The sequence below is a fragment of the Thalassophryne amazonica genome, chromosome 23 (assembly GCF_902500255.1).
Source record: "Thalassophryne amazonica chromosome 23, fThaAma1.1, whole genome shotgun sequence".
NCBI classification, from domain to species: Eukaryota; Metazoa; Chordata; class Actinopteri; order Batrachoidiformes; family Batrachoididae; genus Thalassophryne; species Thalassophryne amazonica.
The window spans coordinates 14,346,183-14,372,301 of NC_047125.1; the positions used below are offsets into that span (position 1 = coordinate 14,346,183).

The window sequence follows — 26,119 nt, forward strand, 5'->3', positions numbered from 1 at the left end:
TGGTTGAGTTACTTTAGTTAAGTGTCATGTTGTCGTTACCATGAGTGAGAAATGTTGTGTGTTTTACGTATGTCTTCCGCCACGTTTCTGTTTGTGGAAGTGTAAAAATCAAAGCATCTGCTTGTGGCAGAATGCGGAAACAATGGAAAACTGAAAAAATAATGGTATTATTATTCAAAGTAATAATATATTGGAAACCTCGTCTGTCAGCCCTTCAGTAAAGAGAATGTTCATTCATACAGCTATATGTTTTTACAGTTTGGCTGACATATACAAAAGATTTGCACATTTGAAGTTTTTAACACAAAGAGTACACTATCTGTTTTCGTAAAACATAATATGTATGAATCAGAAATTGGATCCATCAAAGTGTGAAAGTGTAAAAAATAAATAAACCCTATATTGCATAATAAAGGATGATTTCAGAACAACCAAGTTTACTTCTTTTGTACCTTTTGAAATGTTATAAAAATGAAAAAAAAATTCATATAAAAAATTGACTGTGGATATTCAAAGATGCCATGATTTGTCTTGACATGTCACTGATGTATATTGAATGTAGATGTCATTCATTTATGTACTTATGTACTCATACTTATGTTAAAATTTGGCCAAATTGTCCGAAACTGCTCATGAATTATCCATGTGATCCACATCTTACCAACAGGAGCAGTGGTACACTGAACATGTATTTATATCATTGTAGTTCACACAAATCTGAAGATTCTTGGAAATCATTCAATGTAGACTTTAACAGATGTCACTGATATTTATAGACAAATTTTTTAGCAATAAGTTAAATTATTATAAGCAGAATTATTGGCATCCCGATATCTTAAGTAGATAATTTGAAATATCTTTAATAAATAAATACAAATAATAAAATTTTTATATTTTATTTATATATATATATATATATATATATATATATATATATATATATATACGCGGTCTATTCGAAAAGTATCCGACCTTATTATTTTTTTCAAAAACCATATGGATTTGAATCACGTGTGATTACATCAGACATGCTTGAACCCTCGTGGGCATGCGAGAGTTTTTTCATGCCTGTCGGTTGCGTCATTCGCCTGTGGGCAGTCTTTGAGTGAGGAGTGGCCCACCCGCTCGTCAATTTTTTCATTGTTTAGGAATGGCTCAGAGACTGCTGCTTTGTTTGATCAAAATTTTTTCAAAACTGTAAGGCACAACTGAGTGGACACCATTCGATAAATTCAGCTGGTTTTCGGTAAAAACTTTAACGGCTGATGAGAGATTTTGGTCTGGTAGTGTCGCCGTAAGGACAGCCCACGGTGCCTGACAGCGATCTGCGCTTCGAGGCGGCAGCGTCTCGCCGTTTCAAGTTGAAAACGTCCACATTTCAGGCTCTGTTGACCCAGTAAGTCATCAGAGAACAGAGAACTTTCAGAAGAAGTCGGCATGAGGAGTTTATTCGGACATTCCATTGTTAACGGACATTTTGTAATGAAAGAACGTGCGGGCAGAGTCACATGTCGGGCCGGACCCGACCGCGGGGGGTCGCGACAGGAAAAACACCTCCGTTGGAAACCTTAACGGACAAGTTGGAACATGCCCAAGCTGTTAAACAATTTCTCAGTTACTCACTTGTTGAAAGCCATCAAAAGTCGCCTGAATTTTACAAATGGTTTTCAACACGGAGGTGTTTTTCCTGTGGCGGCGCACACAGATTCGCCGAGTCGTCACGGAAACGACTCGGCGAATTTGCGCGCATGTCTTTCATTAAAAAATGTCCTTAAACAGTGAAATGTCCGCATAAAGTCCTCATGCCGGCCTCTTCTGTATCTTCTCTGTTCTCTCACGACGTCCTGGGTGAATTAAGCCTTAAATTAGGATGTTTTCAGGTCGAAACAGGCCGACGACGGCGCTTGGAAGCGCTGCGCGACGTCCCGCTCCGTGGGAAGTCCTTACAGCGACAGAAACACCCCATAATCTCTCATCAGCTGTTAAACTTTTCACCGAAAACCAGCTTAATTTCTCGAATAGTGTCCACTCGGATATTCCTCACAGGTCCAGAAAAATTTTTGATAAAACAACGCGCGCCGTCTCGAGCAGCGTGTGAAACAAAGGAATTCAGCCAAGAGGGCGGGACCACATCTCACTCAAGGCCTGCCCACGGAAATGACGTCACCGACGCGTGAAAAAACTCACGCATGCGCACGAGGGTTCAAGCATGATTGGTGTAATCACACGTCATTCAAATCCATATAGTTTAAAAAAAAAAGAAGTGTCGGTTTCTTATCTAATAGACTTTGTGTGTGTGTGTGTGTGTGTATATATATATATATATATATATATATATATATATATATACACGAGGTCTGTCAATAAAGCAACGGTCCTTTTTATTTTTTTCAAAAACTATATGGATTTCATTCATATGTTTTTACGTCAGACATGCTTGAACCCTCGTGCGCATGCGTGAGTTTTTCCACGCCTGTCGGTGACGTCATTCGCCTGTGAGCACTCCTTGTGGGAGGAGTCGTCCAGCCCCTCGTCGGAATTCCTTTGTCTGAGAAGTTGCTGAGAGACTGGCGCGTTGTTTGATCAAAATTTTTTCTAAACCTGTGAGACACATCGAAGTGGACACGGTTCGAAAAATTAAGCTGGTTTTCAGTGAAAATTTTAACGGCTGATGAGAGATTTTGAGGTGATTCTGTCGATTTAAGGACTTCCCACGGTGCGAGACGTCGCGCTGCGCTCTCAGCCGCCGTTGTCAGTCTGTTCAAGCTGAAAACCTCCACATTTCAGGCTCTATTAATCCAGGACGTCGTGAGAGAACAGAGAACTTTCAGAAGAAGTCGGTTTCAGCATTTTATCCGGATATTCCACTGTTAAAGGAGATTTTTTTTAATGAAAGACGTGCGGACAGGTCCGCGCGTCGGGATGCAGCCAACGCGGTGCGGCGGCACAGGAAAAACACCTCCGTGTTGATAACCATTTGTAAAATCCAGGCGGCTTTTGATGGCTTTCAGTGGAGTGAGTATATGAGAAATTGTTTAACAGCAGGACATGTTCCAACTTGTCCTTAAGGCTTTCAACAGAGGTGTTTTTCCTGTGGCGGGACGCACGTCTTTCATTAAAAAAATCTCCTTTAACAGTGGAATATCCGGATAAAATGCTGAAACCGACTTCTTCTGAAACTTCTCTGTTCTCTCACGACGTCCTGGATCAATAGAGCCTGAAATGTGGAGGTTTTCAGCTTGAACAGGCTGATGACGGCGGCTGAGAGCGCTGAGCGACGTCTCGCACCGTGGGAAGTCCTTAAAGCGACAGAATCACCTCAAAATCTCTCATCAGCCGTTAAAAGTTTCACTGAAAACCAGCTTAATTTTTCGAACCGTGTCCACTTCGATGTGTCTCACAGGTTTAGAAAAAATTTTGATCAAACAACGCGCCAGTCTCTCAGCAACTTCTCAGACAAAGGAATTCCGACGAGGGGCTGGATGACTCCTCCCACAAGGAGTGCTCACAGGCGAATGACGTCACCGACAGGCGTGGAAAAACTCACGCATGTGCACGAGGGTTCAAGCATGTCTGACGTAAAAACATATGAATGAAATCCATATAGTTTTTGAAAAAAATAAAAAGGACCGTTACTTTATTGACAGCCCTCGTATATATTCAAAATACATCTCATGGATGCACTGGGACGCATCATCAGTGATGTATCCTGGGGTCATCGGGTGTTTTGGGTCTTGCAACATCATACACCCTCACCCAGGCGACCCAGCCGGGGGTGATCAAGCCCCAACTTGCGTCCCAGTAGCAGCCCACGGATCTTCCCTCTTCATCCAAAGCCACCTGGTGGCCTTTTCGGCGGCTTCGCTTGCGGACTTGATGGCCCTCTTCTTTGCCACTCCTACGATGCCCAGGCGGCTGAGGACCTTGCACAGACACCACCCTGCAAATCCCCTGCAGCCTACCTCTATGGGCTCATAGACCGTCTTCCAGCCCCCCTCCCTCCCCTCCTCCACCAGTTCCTGGTACTTAGCCCTTTTCCTCTCATTGGCTTCCTCGATGTTTTCTTCCCAGGGCACTGTCAACTCCAGTATGATCAGCTGTTTCAAAGACTGAGAGGTCATGATCATATCTGGGCGAAGGAATGTTGTTGCGATGTGCTGGGGGAACCTCAGCTGCCTACCCAGGTCGACCTGCAGCTTCCTGTTGGGAAAGTGTCGGTACACGGACCCACAACAGGGGGCGCAAAGGAACGGACAATGGGGTAGGTCAAATAACAACACTTTACTGTTGTGAATGTGCACAACAAATACAACAGATTACAACAATAGATCAGAATCAATTCACAAAGGTGTCGTGTGGGCAGGCTCGAAGATAGGAGACACCTGTCCAAAGCAGAACCGGAACCACACGATTTCCTCCACCACCAGACCCCGGGAATACTGGAGCCGCCAAGTCCCGAATTCCCAGGTGGCCACTGCCTCCGCGTGTCGGACCTGGTACTGCTGGCGAGGAACAAAAACACAATTAAAGGTGGGCGCGTTTGCACCCAGTAATCCGCACGGCAGGAAAGCTACCTCCACCTCTCGTTGGAAAAAAGGTCTGTTATCACTCACAAAAATCACAAAAGGTTACTGTCAAGCAGTCAGCTGAGAATATTACCTTCCAGGTAGAACAATATCTCGGCAAAGAGGTGGAGACGTCGTCCTGCTGATGTATCCCTGCTGATTGGTAACAGCTGTTGCAGGTGATGCGTGACAGCTGTCACCCTGGCTGCTCCTGTGAGGCGGCTGCGCCCTCTGGTGCCTGGAGCCCGCACTCCAGGCAGGGCGCCCTCTGGTGGTGGGCCAGCAGTACCTCCTCTTCTGGCGGCCCACACAACAGGACCCCCCCTCAATGGGCGCCTCCTGGCGCCCGACCAGGCTTGTCCGTGTGGCGGCGGTAGAAATCGGCCAGGAGGACCGGGTCCAGGATGAAGCTCCTCTTCACCCAGGAGCGTTCTTCGGGGCCATACCCCTCCCAGTCCACCAAATACTGGAAGCCCCGGCCCATCCTACGGACATCCAAAAGCCGGCGTACAGTCCAAGTTGGCTCGCCATCGATGATCCGGGCAGGAGGCGGCGCCGGACCCGGAGTACAGAGGGGTGAGGAGTGATGAGGTTTAATCCGGGACACATGAAACACAGGATGGATCCGCAGTGAGGCCGGCAGCCGAAGCCTCACTGCGGCTGGACTGATGACCTTCAGGATCTTGAATGGGCCGATGTAACGGTCCTGTAACTTGGGGGAGTCCACTTGGAGGGGGATGTCCTTTGTGGATAACCACACCTCCTGCCCAGGCCGATACGCAGGGGCCGGGGTCCGCCGACGGTCTGCATGGGCTTTTGCCCTCGTCCGGGCCTTTAGCAAAGCAGAACGGGCGGCACGCCACACCCGACGGCACTTCCGCAGGTGGGCCTGGACCGAGGGCACACCGACCTCTCCCTCAACCACCGGAAACAACGGGGGCTGATACCCCAGACATACCTCAAAAGGGGAGAGGCCGGTGGCTGAAGACACCTGGCTGTTATGGGCATACTCGATCCAGGCCAAATGGGTACTCCAGGCCGCCGGGCGTGCGGCAGTCACGCAGCGCAAGGCCTGCTCCACCTCCTGGTTTACCCGTTCTGCTTGCCCGTTGGTCTGAGGGTGGTACCCGGACGAGAGACTCACCGTGGCCCCCAGTTCCCAGCAGAAGCTCCTCCAGACTTGCGAGGAGAACTGGGGACCGCGATCGGAGACGATGTCTGTTGGAATCCCATGCAGCCGGACGACGTGGTGGACCAGGAGGTCCGCTGTCTCCTGGGCTGTTGGGAGCTTCGGGAGAACACGGAATCTAATATTGGCAACGGGTATCGGTTGCGAACCGTAATCTCATTCAGCCCCCTGTAATCAATACATGGACGAAGTCCGCCATCTTTCTTGCCCACAAAAAAGAAACCTGCCCCCATCGGGGAGGTGGAGTTCCGGATCAGCCCGGCAGCTAATGAGTCCCGGATGTAGGTCTCCATTGATTCGCGCTCAGGTCGTGAGAGGTTGTACAGCCTGCTGGACGGGAACTCAGCGCCTGGAACCAAATCAATGGCACAATCGTACGGACGGTGCGGGGGAAGGGTGAGTGCCAGATCCTTGCTTAAGACATCAGCAAGATCGTGGTACTCAACCGGCACTGCCGTCAGATTGGGAGGGACTTTGACCTCCTCCTTAGCCTGGGAACCGGGAGGAACCGAGGATCCTAAACACACCCGATGGCAGGTTTCGCTCCACTGAACCACCACCCCAGACGGCCAATCGATCTGGGGATTGTGCTTTAACATCCATGGGATGCCCAAAATCACGCGGGAGGTAGAAGAAGTTACAAAAAACTCAATCTCCTCCCGGTGGTTTCCAGACACCACCAGAGTTACTGGTTGTGTCTTGTGTGTGAGTAAAGGGAGGAGGGTGCCATCTAGTGCCCGCACCTGCAATGGCGAAGGAAGCGCCACCAGAGGGAGCCCTACCTCCTTTGCCCATCTGCTGTCTAGCAGATTCCCTTCTGACCCCGTGTCCACCAGTGCTCGGGCTTGAAGGGTTAAATCCCCGCTCAGGATTGTGACTGGGAGTCGTGTGGCAATTTGTGTGTGTCTCACTTGAATGTCTTGACCCCCCCTTAGCCCAGTCTCTAAGGGTGAGTGTTGACGTTTTGGCCGTTTGGGGCAGTCTCTCTGTGTGTGCTCTGTTGAGCTGCAGATAAAACACTCTCCACGGATCAGCCTCCCCATTTTGGCCCTGTGCGTTTCCCTAACAACGTCACCAGGGGTAGCTGTTGCCCCACAAAGCGCTGCGGCTGTGGAGCGTGGGGAGGGCGGCCCCTTTTCGAACCCGGAAGGGAGAGGGGCGGCGCGTATCCGGTCACGTCCTTCGCCTCGCTCCCGACGGCGTTCCTCTAACCGATTGTCTAATCGTATAACGAGATCAATAAGCCCGTCTAAATCCCGCGGTTCGTCCTTGGCCACCAGGAGCTCCTTCAGGACCAACGACAGTCCGTTTACGAAGGCGGCACGGAGGGCAGTGTTATTCCAGCCGGACCTCGCAGCCGCGATGCGGAAGTCGACTGCATAAACAGCTGCGCTCCGGCGCCCCTGTCTCATTGACACAGCACGGCTGAAGCGGTCTCTCCTCTATTTGGGTGATCGAACACTGTTCTGAACTCCCTCACAAACCCATCATATATCAGAAGGAGCCGTGAATTTTGCTCCCAAAGCGCTGTAGCCCAAGCGCGTGCCTTGCCGCGAAGCAGATTAATGACATAAGCTATCTTACTAGCATCAGTCGCGTACATGACGGGACGTTGTGCGAAGACGAGCGAACACTGCATAAGAAAGTCCGCGCACGTCTCCACACAACCTCCGTACGGCTCTGGAGGGCTTATGTATGCTTCCGGGGAAGGTGGGAGGGGTCGTTGAACGACCTGTGGAACGTCACTGTTACGCACAGGGTCGACAGGAGGGAGAGCCGCAGCAGCGCCCTGAGGGCGCGCTTCCACCTGCGCGGCGAGAGCCTCCACCCTGCGGTTAAGGAGGACGTTCTGCTCGGTCATTAAATCCAACCGAGCCGTGAAAGCGGTGAGGATCCGCTGCAACTCACCGATCATTCCTCCTGCCGACGCCTGTGCGCCCTGTTCTTCCATTGGCCGTTCAACAGCCGGTTGACGCCCCTCGGGATCCATGACGCTGGCCGAGATATCCTGTTGGGAAAGTGTCGGTACACGGACCCACAACAGGGGGCGCAAAGGAACGGACAATGGGGTAGGTCAAATAACAACACTTTACTGTTGTGAATGTGCACAACAAATACAACAGATTACAACAATAGATCAGAATCAATTCACAAAGGTGTCGTGTGGGCAGGCTCGAAGATAGGAGACACCTGTCCAAAGCAGAACCGGAACCACACGATTTCCTCCGCCACCAGACCCCGGGAATACTGGAGCCGCCAAGTCCCGAATTCCCAGGTGGCCACTGCCTCCGCGTGTCGGACCTGGTACTGCTGGCGAGGAACAAAAACACAATTAAAGGTGGGCGCGTTTGCACCCAGTAATCTGCATGGCAGGAAAGCTACCTCCACCTCTCGTTGGAAAAAAGGTCTGTTATCACTCACAAAAATCACAAAAGGTTACTGTCAAGCAGTCAGCTGAGAATATTACCTTCCAGGTAGAACGATATCTCGGCAAAGAGGTGGAGACGTCGTCCTGCTGATGTATCCCTGCTGATTGGTAACAGCTGTTGCAGGTGATGCGTGACAGCTGTCACCCTGGCTGCTCCTGTGAGGCGGCTGCGCCCTCTGGTGCCTGGAGCCCGCACTCCAGGCAGGGCGCCCTCTGGTGGTGGGCCAGCAGTACCTCCTCTTCTGGCGGCCCACACAACAGCTTCCAGTCAGATGCTGTGTGGAGTAGTTCTGATGTCGCATGTTGGTTTGCTCTGGATTTTTCTCCAGCTTTAACAAAGGAGATTGCCTTCTTGGGAGCATGATGGTTCTTGCTGGAGCTGATAGGTGAGGCTATGCTGTCAGCGACTGCCTTAAGCACCTGGTCATAGCGCCAGCGATAGCGACCATCTGCCAGAGCCTTTGGGCAGCCACTGAGGAGGTGTTCCAAAGAGCCTCTACCAGAGCACAGCGGGCAGGAAGGTGTCTCACTTTTCCCCCACACATGGAGGTTCGCTGGACTTGGCAGAGCATCATAGACAGCTTGCACCAGGAAGCGGACCCACTGAAAATCTGGCTGCAAGATGTTTGTCCAGGTGATCCTGCGCTGTCGTGCGCTCTCCCACCTTGTCCATGCTCCCTGTTGCTGTAGTCCTACTGCCCTGCTCACCTGCTCTTCCTCCACACCCGCTCTGACTTCCTCCTGGATCAGGTGGTGCCTTTCCTTCCCACGGGCCTGGCTGATGAGGATCTTTAGAAAGTAACCCAAGCCTGCTCTGCCTGTTGCCACAGTGCCCACCAATGCCTTCTGTCTTAGGCGTGACTCTGCCAGCTCCACTGCTTCCCATGCCTTCCACTTCCTTCCTGTCCTTACCTCGATGCCAGCTGCTGACACTTTGCAGTCCTTTGAGTCCCTGTACTGTAGAACTTCTCTGGTGTGTGCCACCATGAACTCTTCTGTGAGACCACTGAGAGGAAGCTGCAGTATGTTACTCGTTCCGTACAGGGCAGCGCTGGTAAGGCTGCGAGGAAGTCCCAGCCACTTTTGAAGAAAGCCACTGATCTTCCTCTCTAGGGACTCAACTGCTGTTATTGGGACTGCATAAATCAACAGGGGCCACAGGATGCGGGTCAGGATTGAATGCTGGTAGATCCAGGCTTTAAACCTACCAGGCAGGCCAGACTTGTCTACCTTGGTGAGCCAGGTTCCAAGTTCTAAGCTGGCCTTCTGGATGGCTGCTGAGTCCTTCAGGGTGGAGTCGAAGAGTTTCCCCAAGCTCTTCACGGGTTGCTCCGTGATGGTTGGGATGACAGTTGCTGAGATGGAAAAGTGGAACTTGTCACTCACCTTCCCCTTCTTCGGCACCATGGATCATGATTTGAAGGGCTTAAAGCTCATCCTTGCCCAGGTGATGAGCTTTTCGAGCCCTTGCAGGATCCACCTGCACTCTGAGACCGACATGGTTGTTATGGTGAGGTCATCCATATAGGCTCTGATGGGGGGCTGTCGTACACCTGACTTGGTCAGGGGCCCTCTGCATTCCACCTCAGCTGACTTGACCACCATGTTCATGGCTAGAGAGAAGAGGACAACAGAGATGGTGCAGCCTGTAATTATCCCTTTCCCAATGCGATGCCAGTCCGATGTCTCTGACCCAGAAGTAACTCTCATCCTGAAGTTATTGTAATAATCCAGGATGAGGTCCTTGATCTTACTGGGAACATGGTGGAGGTGGAGAGCGAGCTCAACCAGCTTGTGTGGTATGGACCTGTAGGCATTGGCCAGGTCCAACCACAACACAGCTAGGTCGCCTTTGTTCTCATGGGCCTCTCTAATGAGTTGCGTGATGACCCCAGTATGTTCCAAGCAGCCAGGAGCAGAGCAGTAGTACATGTATTTATATCATTGTAGTTCACACAAATCTGAAGATTCTTGGAAATCATTCAATGTAGACTTTAACAGATGTCACTGATATGTATAGACAAATGTTTTAGCAGTAAGTTAAATTATTATAAGCAGAATTATTGGCATCCCGATATCTTAAGTAGATAATTTGAAATATATTTCATAAATAAATACAAGTAATCTAATTTTTATACTATATATATATATATATATATATATAATTTTTACATGTACACGTCTAAAATAAATAAATCAACTGAAAACACTGACATCTGCCTAATAAAACACCAGCATCTGCAACAGCACATAAAGATGCCACCAGAAGTGTCACAAGAAGTGCTACGAGAAATACAAAAAAACAGCCGCATCTGCCGCGACACATACAGATGCCACAGGAAGTGCTGAGACAAGATGCTGCTGCCGCAAAATGCACCTGCTGTCTCTCGAGAAAGCTTGTAACACTCCGCTGCTTGATGCACGATAACTGCTGGCAGCCTTTAAAATGAGCGACCTGCTTCATTTTCATCACCTCTGCTGGAACAACCGACGACAGCACAAAAGTTGACCATTGCTGAAGCTTCTGCACTTGTTAGCCAAATGCACATAGCGTATCACAGCAGCCATCGCGTCGTAATCCAGAATGTCCGCGGGGCACAAAATTATGTATCCGATACGACGACGACGATGATGACCTCTTCTTCTTCTTCTTCCCCCTCTGATTGGCGGGTGGCAACCATCAACTTAGGTCCATACTGCCACCTACTGTACCGGGTGTGTCAATGGATGTGTAGACCATGGTATAGACACTTCAGCTTACATGCTGGTTTGTGTTAAGTGCACATACAAGACCGATACGTCACATGAAAATCTATGAATTCATGCGGTGATGCAGTGATGCTGCTCTGCATTCATGGTCTTGTGTGGATTTGGGACACATAGATTTTTTAGGTATAGGTGTACAATCTGGCAATTTTCCAGTTTTTATACATCAAAAATGACCAAGAATGGTCTAGAATTACTTTTAATAGACATCTTTGTCCTTAGCATCACTTTATTTACAGGTATCAAGACAATACAGTGGAGAGAAAGTGTTGTCATCTATCAAAGTACCGACGTTTCCTGAAAGCAACATCATGTGAGGATTGTTTGCTCTGCTGTCACTCACAATTCCACGCCTCTCTCATTCGAAGCCTCACGCCAGAAAGGGGCCAAAAGTTTGAAACTGAAAAAATAATTTATTTTCATTTTTTACTCTGAAATATATTTTAACATGTGATCTGTCATTTTTATCAGTTGCACGATTAAATTTTTCAGAATCAAATCTTATCTTTTTGGTTTCATGTTTCTTTTTTCACCTTCAGTTGAAATGGCTTTTAAATATTGTGTGAATGTGTCAATGGCAACAGTAGGTGCGTTTCAACACAATCTCATCACTGAACAGTCCTCTGTCTTGTTTTTTCCGACTTGCAGATGACTTAAGGACAGACTTTGTTTGCAAGTATGGATTGAATGCCAGTATCCACTGTATTATGAAAGATTTATTGCCTGGGTGGATAAACACAGCCAAACACAACATCTGTGAACAAACCACAGTTGACTGTGACACATTTGCTTGTTATGGTTGTTGGTTCACGCTGCAGTTTGATGTTTTTTTTTTGTTTTGTTTTGTTTAAAAATGCAGCAGCAAGTTCTCGTACTGTCATTATCATGACTGTCATTACTCGGGTTCACGTCTTGGGTGGAGTGTGCCACCTCAGTTTTAATATACAAGTAAAGAATGTTTGAGTGTAATGGTAAGAATATTTCATGAGGTGAAAGATGGAATGGCCACATGAAATATTCTTACCATTGAACGAATGAAAAAACATGTATTATTTGTTTTATATAATGGCTAAAATAGATCCTTGTCATTTGATATGTTATTAATTTGTAAACAAGAGAAAGAGATTTACATTTTGTTGTGCGTCACTGGTCCTTTGACATCAACAGGTTCCAATCAGTCCAACACGAATTTTAAATTGGAAGTCCAATCCAAACCAAAACTGTTGTCAGTCAACTTGCAAAAACAGTCAAGTAGTTAAACAAAAAAAAATCCTGATGATGTATTCCACAGCTGATGCCGTGTACAAACTGCCATCTGCTTATAAGAATGAGCAGTTTGTTTTTAAGATAAGCACCATTGCCACAAGTGTGAGTCTGCGGTGGTCACAGCATGTAATAGCACAAATCATATAGTACCAAAATTGCACACTAAATCACATTATTGCACGGTAAGTGGAACACAATGGCAAATGGTATGAATAATCCATGTCATGTGACATACAAACCACGACTCAAATGAGAAGGAGCCACTCAGCCGTTAGATAAGTAAATAAGTGATATGTCTGCTACCTTCAATATGTGTGGAACTTTATAAACCCAAACTACTCTAGTCAAAATGTCAACCCCAATGGTCCTTTGTGTGGGTCTGATTAACATAAGCTTACTGTCCTCAAAATCACTATTGATAAATGATCTCATTATGGAACACCACCGAGACATGATCGATTTTTGTGAAAGCTGGCTTAAACCTACCGCTGTCACGTCCCTTGTGATCCAAAGCAACCCACTAAACATTAGACGTCTTATTGGCATGCTGATCATGTCTATATTGCGTTCGTAGGGTCCATAGAACTTCCATAAGATGTCCAGTGTTTAGTGGGAAGGTGTAGTGTTGTCTTGGCCAGCTTTGCTCGCTGTATCAAGGAACTTATTTGTCTCACCTGTTTATAACCACGTGCACCTGCATATAAACCCCAGTACTTCTACTTTACGGATACCAGAAACTCACTTTAGCTTACAGGATCCCTGGCCTCTGTTTATCTCTGCATGAACAGTTTTGACTCTTTGTGCTTTGACTGTTTGGGGACTACGTCTTTTTGTCTCCTCATCATCCCTGCCAACTGTCAGCTCCGTAACATCCGCCTGGTCCTATCTCTGGTTTTGGAACTGCCGTCGTCCACCATCCGGTTCTGGAACAGCTACCTTCTGCTCTTGCTCCAACAAACGTCTTCCACCTGCAGTGTGTGCTTCTATGTCTCTTTGTCTCCTCAGCATTCCTGCCAACTGTCATCTTCGTCACGGTCGCCTGGTCCTGTCTCTGCCATTGTCCACCATCTGGTCCGGGAACAGCTATCTCCTCCTCCAGCTCCCTCCAGTGTCTGCTTCCCCGGCTTACACATTCTATTGTTCCAATTGTTCACAAATAGTTACTTCTTTTATTCTGGCCTGCTTTCTGCAATTGGGTCCTCACTTGGTTTGTTGGTTCATTTCATAACAGTTACGTTGAACTTACGAAATAAAAGCACGCACTCATACTTTGAATATAAAGATGATTTACTGCCCCCTGCTGGAATGGCATGTGATTCCAGAATGGAGTTTTCAATGTTAGCTAATATCCATAGCTTCTTCAAAAATATTAGTTTTTAAAGAAGCATTCCATTTTGGCGGCGTTCATCCTTGACCCAAAATACATAAGCATACCAAACGACAAATGTCAGCTGTCCTCAGTTTCTCTGTGATCAAAGTTATGCACACAGCTTTTTGTTTTTTCCGCATTCTGCCACAAACAGGTACTTGCAAGGCTGTCTTTTCAGAGTGATGGAAGCAGACTGAAGAAGCTATGGCACAGGTGGGAGGGATCAGACCATGTGTATGGATTAGGCCTGCAATGCACACTCTGGCAAAATGTTGAAAAGTTGTAAATACTGTAACCCATATGTTAAATGACTTTTTTTCCTATTTTCCCAGGTTGAAGATATATTGCAGAGGAACCTACAGGGGTTAAGGGGGACTTTTTAAAATGTCATAGATGCTGAGCAACTTCTCAGGAACCTACCGGAGTTGATAGAAGTCAGAATGGCGGGTAATCAAGGAGACCAAGGTAATATATATAAAATTTGTTTTACATGATTGTAACACATGAACCTTGAACAACTGACCTCCTTTGCTCCTCATGATGATGATCTAGGCTTGTTAAATGACATATGAGTCATCCCAAGCCCGAAACACTATATGCAATCTCAAAAAAAACTTGTCATAAATTACGCATTATGATATATCTTAAGGCAATGATGTGGTTACGAAATCATGGAGATATAAATATTCTAAGTATAATATTTTCCCACAACAGTGTCAGACAACTTCTGTTTTTGCAGGTGTTCTGGTTACCAGGCAAAGTTGGTTTGGGGAGGAGGGAGAGGAGCACCTAATTTGTCCATCACTCAACAACAGCTGTTGTTTCTGAGGGCTTGTGGCTTCACCATACTTCAAATGGCTGATATTCTAAAAGTGTCTGTGCGTGCTGTTCATTGACGTTTGACGCAAGTGGCTCAATGCTTAATTTTACTGTATCTGTTTCACTCTGTCATTATGTACCACAAAAGAGTAAAACACTGAAAATCAACACCACTTTATAAGGACTTCATTACAGCGTGAAAAACGGCCTATTGTTGCCCAAATTACAACGCATTTAACGGAACCATGTTTAATTACGACAGAAAAAAGCACTGCAGTAACTAACAAAATGTCATTTTTGTGGCAGATTTTTAGTGATACTTTACTGCAGTGATTTTCAACCTTTTTTGAGCCGCGGCACCCTTTTTATATTTACAAAATCCTGCGGCACACCACCAACCAAAATAATATTATAATGCTATTACCTCTGGTTTTGCGCAAAACCCAAATATCATTATTATTATTATTATTATTATTAATAGAAAATCGATACAGAAAACACCGCATCGCTCTGATCTCAAGTAGGGCTGTCATGATTAGGAATTTCTGGAGACGATTAATTGTCAGACAAATAATTGCGATTGACGAATATATTGTCTATTTTTTTTCTTTTTCCCCCTTCTTTATATTCTACTATTGTAATATAATTACACAACTCTGGAAGAACGTTTGGTTTCTGTGAGTGGAGAAACTGGGAATGGTGCAACATTTTTATTTTTATCTTCATTTTACATACAGTCCCAACTTTTTCTGATTTGTGGTTGTTTCTGTTGCATTTCTGAAATTGTTTCTCCTCATCAGTCACGTTTTGTGCTTAAACACTGCATTAAGCTCAAGATTGAACAAATAAATACCTTTGGAAAGTAACAGCTGTTAAAGTTCAAAGTTCTCACCTGCTTTTTGTGATCTGTGCATCTGAACATTGTTTTTTTTGGGGGGGTTTTTTGTGGCTCAGTTCATTCATATATTCTCAATTTTAAAATATGTTTTTAAAGATATTTGACCGTTTATTTCATCTCATGATCTCATAAATTCAGCATACGACGCGCACATGGTGTGAACAGGACGGTAACGGCAGAATCACACCTTTAGAGAAAGTTCAGAGAGAAGTAAAAGCAGCTTCATGTTTCCGTTTTGTTAACGTTCACTCGGGTTACAATCCTCTCTCTGCTCCGCGCTAGCTGCGCACTGAATGTGTCGCCTGCATTCAGGAATCTCCCTCACCCACCCCCTCCCTCGCAGTCTGCAGCCTGTTAACTCCGCGCGCGCACACACACACCGACAGCTCTGCATTTTAGACAGCTTTTGAAGAAGACGGCACTGTTTTAATCGGCTGTCAGCCTCCTTGTTATTGTCCCGCCTTAAGACGAGAGCGAGGCTGCAGCACGTTTGACATCAGATTCTGAGTCGTTTTATGCTTTATGGATAAAATAAATAATTCACGGTAATCGCGAATATGAAAAATACCCACGGCACCCCTGACGATCGATCACGGCACCCTAGGGTGCCGCGGCACCCCGGTTAAGAATCACTGCTTTACTGAATGTGATGTATTTGTGGCATTGTTAGCTTGGCTTAGAATCCAGGTATGTTTGGCCAGCCTGCCTGGCTGTATTCCAAAACAATCTAAACCTCACAGATGATGACAGATGAAAGGAGAGGCTCAATGTTTAGTTATGCATGGTATGGTTATGCATGCATGCAGCCTAAATTTTAAAAGGTCACTGGCATACAAAGGAACGTTGTTGTTGTTGTTTCCTTCTGACTTTACCCACACACTTTACGTCAGTGCTTCTCAGGAAGAAGAAAATATTCCCCCCCCCCCCCCCCACACACACACTCTGCCGTGACTATAAATAGTATCATTTGTCCATAAAATTGTTATATTACACCTCTGCATAACATTGTAACCTTATTAACATTAAAGAAAACAAACAAACTTTAGATCAACTTTCAGCAAAGAATAACTTTATTAACATTGGAAAAAAAAAATTTGCATCACTTTGCTTGAAATAAAAAAAATCCTTAACTATAAACATTTTTTTGACCGACTGCCATTTGATACTGAAAAACAAAATTAAATAAAATCAATAAATAATAAATTCAAATTGATCAGAACACTTACTGAGGAGCACAATATATAAAACACTTTAACAGACAAAACAAAAATGAATAAAACAATTTGTGCTGATTTTTTTTTTTTTTTTTTTGTGATTTTAATTTTTTTTTTTTTAATTAGTTTTTATTTTTGCAGCACTTGCATCATCCAGCATGATAGAGACCTTGTCTAGTGCTGCTCAGCTCCTCTGCTATGATGCTATGATGCTAACTGTGCTTGCTGTTTTTCACAAAGCAGGATGATTGCTGGCAATATTCGGCACATTTTCGCTGGGAAAAAAAAAAAAACTCAAGCGGCTTATTGGCGTGATTAGGGTGTAATGTCTTTAAGTGACGCCTTAATTTATTTGGCTTCATGCTGTCCACTGCCAACATTTGAAGACACAGCGGCCTTTCCTCGTTTCCCACCGTTGTGTAGCACTGGTACCACAGTCTCTTATACAAAGAGACTGGTAGCGTGTTTTTGAAAACATGGCTGTGATTGGTCCATCTGATACGTCGGCCACTATTGGCTATCACGCCACGCTCTGTGATTGGCTGTGGGTTGTCGTGATTTTAACAACTTGACTTTAATCAAAGTGACATGACCAGAAGTTGTTTTTGGCTTTTTTGGTCTTTATTTGTATGCCAAGTTGTCAGCTGTTTGTGACACCTTCATGTTTGTGTCATGTAACAGTTATGACTTCAAGTGTTCAGCCCAACACATTGCCAACAGCCATTATTTTTTTGCTTGCACACCTACAGCATTTTGTCTTAAACCTGAGGTATTGTGATCTTAACCCCTGGTGTGACTGGGCATTTAATGAAAAGAATTGTTTAATTAAAGCGTGTTCTCGGTTTGAAACCTCATTCATACTTTGGAAAACCTTCAAGGGTCTGAGAGGATGCGTTGGTGATGTTCTGTCACTGTGCTGTGATCTTGTTTTGACCATAGCAGGTTTGGGAGCCGCAGCATCCATCACAGTACAGAACCATCTTGAGTCCTGAATGTCCTGAACCGAATCAGACAACCGGTCTATACCCACCTCTCGAAAGTAAACACGCATCTGCTGTGGCCAAGTGAAGTGTGGTAGTTCCCTTGGTCTTCTCCAGCCACTGGGGTCCTCAACACTAAATGGTCAGTGTTCCAGCTCACGCCAAGAGAAATGCACCACATGGTCAAATTTCTGGAGGTGACATTCTCAGACAATGCAAGTGATAGTTGGTGTACTCTGAAAGTGGCAGTTGCTGCATAGTTTTAAGATGATTCTAAAATATATCCATCCATCCATCCATCCGTGGCACACCTGCATTTGTACTGAAACTCATTAATGCCATCACCTGACAAACAACCTGATGAAAAAATAAAAGGAGGAAAAACATCTTGTGGTTAGCTTAAACAACAAAATACAAACATCAAACAAAGTATCTTTACTTATATATGATCAATATTCATATATATATATATATATATATATATATATAATGATCAATATTAAGATAACAGTCTAATACAATATGATGGTTCAGACCTGATGTTTCTATTTTGTTGTTGAAGCTAAGATAACCACACACACCTGCCACGGCACGAATTATGTCAGAAGAAGGGCAGCGCCCGAAACATCACAACTGTTGTCTGTATCTAAACAAAGCTTTTTGCATGAGAGCGTTCAGATTGTGCAGAATTTTTTGTTTTGATAGTTGTATCTTTTTTGTTCCAGCACGCCTTTTATCTTGGATGTGCGTGTTTTTTTCTGTTTGAATAAATTGAACCAAACTACTCATCTGTTTTGTCTTTAAGCATTTGGTCTACAGATCAAGTGATATGGGATTTTGGGGGCTGGTACTGATATTAAGGAGTAAAAAACAATACAAAACCCATATATCTGCCGATATACACATAAAAATGGCAGTGATTCCGAACATTTCATGATCAAACCTTTATGATAAAGAAATGTAACTCCATTTTGTGCATGTTTTACCATTTCTACATGAATTTTATTATGAATATAACCAGCAACCAATCAATGTATGTCATGCTGCCTTCACTTGGATTGGTGGTCGTCTTGTTGCATCGATGAGCATTTGCTTAAAATACATTTCTCATCTGTTTTGGCCCCACTCAACTGACAGCATAGTGGTGACTTGTCTCTCATCCCTGTAAAATACCCGCTCTGATTTAAAATGAATGACAGCTGGTCTCTTTGCCTGTGTTGCTTGTGTGTCCTTCAGGCGCTGCATCACGGAGCTGATTAACCTCACCTGTTATCAGTTACGCCACCTTTAACAGAAACTTGGTGTTCATTCAGTGGTACTTGACCTCTCTGTCTGCAGTTTAGTTTTGCACTCTGGATCAGTTCTGACTCATTTTGTTTTTCTGTCTTCCTCGGTGTTCATGCCTCCTTCAGGTCCGTGTGTGGCCACCTGGTTCGGGTTCCATGCCACCTCTGCCATTCTGGTCCAGCCGATGTTTGCTCCCTCTGGTGTCACCTTGCACATTTCCAATTTCTGTAAACTCCTTTGTACAATAAACCTATCCTCTTTTTCATCTCAGCTCTGACCATTTTGGGGTCCTAATTCAGTTCAATTGGGTCAATCACAACACTCTTGTAGTTAATCAATCAATCAATTTTTCAATCAATCAATTTTTTTATATAGCGCCAAATCACAACAAACAGTTGCCCCAAGGCGCTTTATATTGTAAGGCAAGGCCATACAATAATTATGTAAAACCCCAACGGTCAAAACGACCCCCTGTGAGCAAGCACTTGGCTACAGTGGGAAGGAAAAACTCCCTTTTAACAGGAAGAAACCTCCAGCAGAACCAGGCTCAGGGAGGGGCAGTCTTCTGCTGGGACTGGTTGGGGCTGAGGGAGAGAACCAGGAAAAAGACATGCTGTGGAGGGGAGCAGAGATTAATGTGACCAAGGGGTGGTGGGAGTTCCAGCTATGCATGATAGCATTGTAAAGATCGCCCTTTCCTGGACAAACTATGTAATGACACTATTTCCAACAGCCATGCATGTTTTTTTGTTTTTTGTTTTTTTGGTAAAACAAAAATTTACCATATTGGCAGAAATTTGAAAGTCTCATCAGCTGTTAGCGTTCAACCGATATATTGGTCGGGCTCGGGTCTATTACAAAACACAACAAGATAGGCGTTAACTTTTAGTCCTTACGACATAACAAAGAACTAATGGGGCAAAGATGTGAAAATTCTGGCATTACTCCTGTGTCAGTAGGCAGATGTAATCAGTTGACCTGGCTGTATCATCAGATGCATGTGCTCTAAGCTAACCTTTGAGTTATCAATCAATCAATCAATCAATTTTTTTATATAGCGCCAAATCACAACAAACAGTTGCCCCAAGGCGCTTTATATTGTAAGGCAAGGCCATACAATAATTATGTAAAACCCCAACGGTCAAAACGACCCCCTGTGAGCAAGCACTTGGCTACAGTGGGAAGGAAAAACTCCCTTTTAACAGGAAGAAACCTCCAGCAGAACCAGGCTCAGGGAGGGGCAGTCTTCTGCTGGGACTGGTTGGGGCTGAGGGAGAGAACCAGGAAAAAGACATGCTGTGGAGGGGAGCAGAGATCGATCACTAATGATTAAATGCAGAGTGGTGCATACAGAGCAAAAAGAGAAAGAAACAGTGCATCATGGGAACCCCCCAGCAGTCTACGTCTATAGCAGCATAACTAAGGGATGGTTCAGGGTCACCTGATCCAGCCCTAACTATAAGCTTTAGCAAAAAGGAAAGTTTTAAGCCTAATCTTAAAAGTAGAGAGGGTGTCTGTCTCCCTGATCTGAATTGGGAGCTGGTTCCACAGGAGAGGAGCCTGAAAGCTGAAGGCTCTGCCTCCCATTCTACTCTTACAAACCCTAGGAACTACAAGTAAGCCTGCAGTCTGAGAGCGAAGCGCTCTATTGGGGTGATATGGTACTATGAGGTCCCTAAGATAAGATGGGACCTGATTATTCAAAACCTTATAAGTAAGAAGAAGAATTTTAAATTCTATTCTAGAATTAACAGGAAGCCAATGAAATGTTTATATAATTCAAATTATAACATGTAGCCCAGAGGCAAACTTGCTTCATGCTTGAGGGTAAATGGAGTGTTATACTTCTTTCATCAATTGAAAGTTCAGGTTAGAAGACTTCACATTAGCCGATGGCGTATTAGTCATTTGGCAACCTTTGTTAATTCATTCTTTTTTTTTTCAACTTTATCTAAATTTTTGGTCTGCTAGTGAAGCTTAGGGCTAGGGTCTGGTGATCACCTTTGTATTTTCTCTGCTTTCCTGTTGATTTAATGCTGATGAATTATACCTTAGGTGTAGTTTTCCCAGAAGGCTGGTTCTGCTCTCTTTCTCTCTCTCCAAGGTATGGCTCGCGGGACGGCTACGGAACACAGAATACTGGACTGACAGACTGCACACTGCAGGCGGTATTTGTAATGGAAATTGCCGCGGGAACAGGCCCACTGACGGCATGAGGACTGGTGGATGACCTCTGCCTGTGACATCACCACCTGCACGAACTTCTCATCAAAGACATATTCTTTTGTTATTATATTGTTGTTTTGATTTCCTGTTTTCTGCTTCTTCACCTTTGTAAAGCTTTTGTAAAAACCTTGTAACTGTTAGAATGGCCTAAGCAGTGGGTCACCCTGCTGAGTCTTGTCTGCTTGATGTTTCTTCCTCAGTATCACAAGGGGAGTTTTTCCCTTACCACTGTCGCCTGTGTGCTTGCTCTAAAGGTTGGTAAAGTGAGACCTTACTTGTGTGAAGTACCTTGAGGCAGCTTTGTTGTGATTTGGTGCTATGTAAATTAAATAAATTGAATCAAATTAATGGCAAAGAATACTGCAAAGACCTGTTTTCTCTGTCTCCATGTCTACTTGCATAGATTTGTGGAGGTGCCAGTTTCGACTGCCGCTTGTCACGATGGGCCTGGTGCTGTTGGCAGGTCTGATTGGATTCTGCGCCTGCTTGTGTCAAAGCCTCACCCCGACCTCTGGAGTCGGTTGACCCCACCTGTTGGCTGGTAAGACCTGTGTGACTGCAGCTTTTATTAGCTGTTGCTTGCCGTCTTGAGTCAGCCACAAACTGAATGGTTAATAGAAATGTTTTGTGTACAGTAGTGTTCAGAATAATAGTAGTGCTATGTGACTAAAAAGATTAGTCCAGGTTTTGAGTGTATTTCTTATTGTTACATGGGAAACAAGATACCAGTAGATTCAGTAGATTCTCACAAATCCAACAGGACCAAGCATTCATGATATGCACACGCTTCTGGGTTTGTGTTTTACCATTTGTCTTTTCTTGTTCAGTGTTGTCTTCATCCTAATGTTTATTTGTGTCTGTCTGTCCTCTGTCTCCCCCTGGTGACAGTTTCTAGTATTGTTTGAGTCTAATTGTGAACCCTCATGTCTTTTTGACTGTTTTAGCCTCATCTGTCTTTGGTTATTTTTACTGTCTGCAGTTGTCCCGGTGTCTATGTAGTCTGGTTTTATTTGTGTTTCATTCCTGTGTTTATTTTCTTATGGTTACATTTTTTATTTGTGTTGTAGTTAAGACTTCCTGTTTTATTTTGGTGATCTTGGTTTGCTTGGATGTTTGGCTAACTTTCTTCCTGTGTCACACCCCAGCTGTGGTCTGTTAGTAATTTCCCACACCTGTCAGTCATTTGTTCATTAGTTCCTCTGTGTATTTCGATTCACAAAGAGTGTTAATGTGTCTTAAAATGCAAATGCATTTTGTATGTACATGACCCGGAACTCATTTTCCAAGTTACATGGATATATCCCGAAATTCCGTTTTAATTTTTGGAAAATTTGCTGGAACATCACTTCAGAGATATTCTGCTCCTAAAGTAGCCTCGCCATCAGTGCAGGTAACTTGTGACTGCCATAATCAATAGTGTTTACACACCAATACACATGTTTGAGGGATTATCCTAAAACAGACAACTTTTAGGCATTTTTCATGGCCGTTGGGCGGGATAAAACTGGATAACAATCAAATATGTGTAGATTTGTCTCAATTGCAAAAACACTCAGTTTTCTAGGTCACGGCTCCAATTCTCCATTGGAATTTTGTAGGGATCAAGAAAACTGAGTGTTTTCAGTCATTCAATCTGTATTTTTTGCTGTATCATGAATGTTTAAATATCAGAAACAATTTCATCCATAACAAGAATTTTAATTGAACTGAATGAAGTTCCATAATGTAAACAAAGTAATGTGCTTGTTGTTTACACCAGAAAAGGAGTAGAAATATTTTTTGTGTCAATGAATTGTTGATGCTATTCAATATGTGGATCTTTTTGTGTTAAGAGAACAGAATTTTATATATAAAAAAACACACACAGAGTGATTACCAAAATAAAATGCAATAAAAGTTTCTACTAATATAACCCCCCCGTTAAAAAAAAAAAAAAATCCTCATTCAGTGAATGCAGAATATATTAATTAATCTGTTTCTCTTTAATCCCATTTCTCAACTCAATGTCTGTCCAAGCCCTCCGCCTCCCTCTAGTGTCCTATTTGTGTAACTTCACTTTTGGTCAGTTTTTGGATCCTCTTTTTTGGGGAATTTTTGCTCTGCATCTTTTTAGTGTCTATTCAGTTCTGGTTCTATTTGTAATGTCCATTTAATTCTGGTTGTGCTTTTCTGTGTTTTGGAGCTTGAATTTAAACCCCAGTTTGGTTCTTAGTTATTATTTTCCATTAATTATTTTAGGACTTATTTCCTGTGTGTACTGAGCTGACCTGCTTTGTTTGCTTTTTATTTCTTTAAGTGTTCTATGTGTCATGAAGGTTTGGTTTCCTTTTCCGATTTATTATTTATCTCTAAGTGTTTTTGATCCTCTTCCTGTTTTATTTTGAAACCCTTACTTCTAGTTTTTTTGTGGTTTTCTTCCTGTTTCTCTCCTCAGTAGTTTCTTACTTATTTCTGATTCTTACTTTATTTAAACTAGTGTTCCACCCTCACCTTGTGAGGGCATTGTACTTTATTATCTTCATCTTGCCAATATTTTGCAGTGTTTACATGTTTGACCACTTGTTGCCACACCTCATTTCCTTTTTATATCTTTGAAATTGCCTGCCAATTATTGTATACTTTGATTGTTCTCTGTGTTTTGACCATGAACTCTGTTACTTAGATCGTCCACCTGCCTGTCCCCTCATGGACACTGTTCCCTGATCAAACTGTATGCCTATGCGTCCACCTCGGCACTGTCCCTGAGTTTTGGATTAAAACACAAAATTTTAAGTAAACCTGTTTTGATGTCCGCGTTGGGCTCTCGAGGCTTTAAAGACACATTTTCATGACACACATTGTATCTCTTGCAGATGGATGTACTTGTCTCTGTAGATAAGGTCTATCAGATTGCAATGCTGGAGGGTTGCTTGGCTGCAGTGAAAAATTTGATGTCCATCTTGCTGCATTTGAACGTAGATAAGACAGAGATGACTGAGGTTGGTCGCACCAGAGTGTAACATTTTTATAATCAGTTAACATTGTCACTGGATAAAAACAGTTTCATCCATTACAAGAATTGTAATTGAACTGAAAGATGTTCCACAATGTAAACAAAGTAATGTGCTTAGGCATGGGTTTGGTCCAAACCTCTAGCCCTCCCACACTTGGGCCCTTTAAAGTGTGGCTTTTCAATTCACAGCATCCATTCAAGATGTTGTCACATTTTTTTAAACGCAGTCCAAAAATGTTTGCCGAGCCGGTGTGCGCCGTGTCCCAGGCTGCTGTTCCGGAGTCATTAAATGGACCAAACCATCAATCAATCAACTTTTTTCTTATATAGCGCCAAATCACAACAAACAGTTGCCCCAAGGCGCTCAACGAGAACCGAACCATGGGTTCCTGGGCAGTCACCTCTGCGCTTGTTCTCGCTGGCTTTATTTTTTCTGCGGCTTACAGTTACCGTGATCCAATTTTTAACTTTGTGTTTATCGTTATTTTCTGCAAAATCACTCTTTTGCAAGCTTGCGTTCTGCGTCGAGTGCGAGTCATTGCGTCAATGCACTCAGAGTGCGCCTCATCATAGACATACTTTTACAGCTGCTTATAAGAAGGAATGAACATGAAACTGTTTCACCAAGCTATTGCAATAAAAACATTACAAATACTTACCTTTAAGCTGTTCCAAATACGTTCTCCACCTCGGTGCATGAGAGAGAGGGAGGAAAAAGCTCCAAATGTCCTCTGATTCCAGAAGTGATTCGAGGTGTTTTCATCATCCAAACTCTGACAGAAAATGATTAATCCTCTACAAAATAATTATTTTATATACAGCGTCCAGCACACAAAGCAGGTGGGATTATAGTGCGCAAGAGGGCTGAGCCTGTCCAACACAGACAGTCAGGTCCTCGTAGCTGACAGGTGCTCAGATAATGGGCTTTTAAACAGCCTCATCCTCACCACAAACATGCCTCTAAAATCCTCGTAGTAGTACACAGTGTTGTTGCTAAATTTTGAACTTCTTTAAATTAGCGCCACGCTCAGAGATGAGCCTTGTTAGCCAAATATTCTGCCTCTAAGAGTCACTACTCTTCCACGATAGTTGAATACCTCCTCTCGTACCAAAAAAAAACAACAAAAAAACATGCTGCGTGGCTCATTATTCATCCTTCATTATTCGGTGGGACCAGGGCTATGTAGTCGTTTGTTGTGAGACTCAGCGGCGCCATCTGTTCCGCTGCCCCACTTCTCCGTCACACACACAGATGGTCCCACAACAAATACAGAAAGAAGTGGGACATGAAGCTGAGGCAAATTACAACAGCCTGTTTTGTGAAGCTCTGCAGATTTGTATTTTTTTTAATTTATTTTTAAATACTGTAAATACATGAATCAGTTTCCTTTCCTCTTCCAGGTTTGTTTGAGGGGATAATCTTTTTTTTTTTGGTTTTGTCACACGATGAATAAAATCTGCATAATAGTATAAAATACAGTGAGTGAGGTACAGTGAGTTTCCAAAAGTTGGCCTTTGAAATGTGAATACTTTAGTACACATTTGTATCATGCAAATGGACATTTAAAGGGGTTGTATTATTCAGCAAGCTAACAGGTCACCAGGTGTTAAAATGCTGAAGTTAATCTTTGTCCTTTAAACAGTGGCAACAGGTTCTTAAAATCTGACTATAAAAGCCTTTTTGTTGTGGTTTGCTCCCCATCAGTGCTCCTTTTAAGTATTATTATGTTCTGTATGTGCTCATTCGTTGGTGTTCTGATCCCTGTCGGTGTCTGTGTCCTGGTGGTCTGCCTCCTGTCTGGGTCCCCCATGTTCCACTCCTGTGTCCTCACGTGTCAGTCTTCTTGTGTCTTCCTGTTGCACTCCATCACGTTTGAGTTCCACATTTCTTTTCTGCTTTAGTTCTAGATTTGGGTTTTGGTCATTGTTAGTTCTTATATTCTTTGTCTTCTGATCACCTCCTTATCTCATTCTTAGTTCTCATGTTTGTTCTCACACTGTCCCACTTTATTAACTTTTGAGTTCTGTGTTGGTTTCTGGATTTTCTGATCTGTCGTGTGGTTTGATGATTGCTCTTCTTCTTTCTCACCCTGATATTTCGGTTGTTGTGTTTTTGCTTG

At 44.0% G+C, this 26,119-nt stretch overlaps 1 protein-coding gene across 1 annotated transcript in view; it reads right to left on the reverse strand.

Annotated features, from left to right (window-relative positions):
* The window catches only part of LOC117505112 (claudin domain-containing protein 1-like), a 59,747-nt gene extending 34,489 nt beyond the window's left edge, over positions 1–25,258 (reverse strand). Inside the window, exons 1-2 of the mRNA XM_034164641.1 lie at positions 25,244–25,258; positions 11,566–11,569 (exon numbers count right to left, since the gene is read on the reverse strand). The gene's annotated coding sequence lies outside the window, so the exon portion shown is untranslated. The remainder of the gene's footprint in view (positions 1–11,565; positions 11,570–25,243) is intronic.
* Positions 25,259–26,119: the final 861 nt, after the last annotated feature.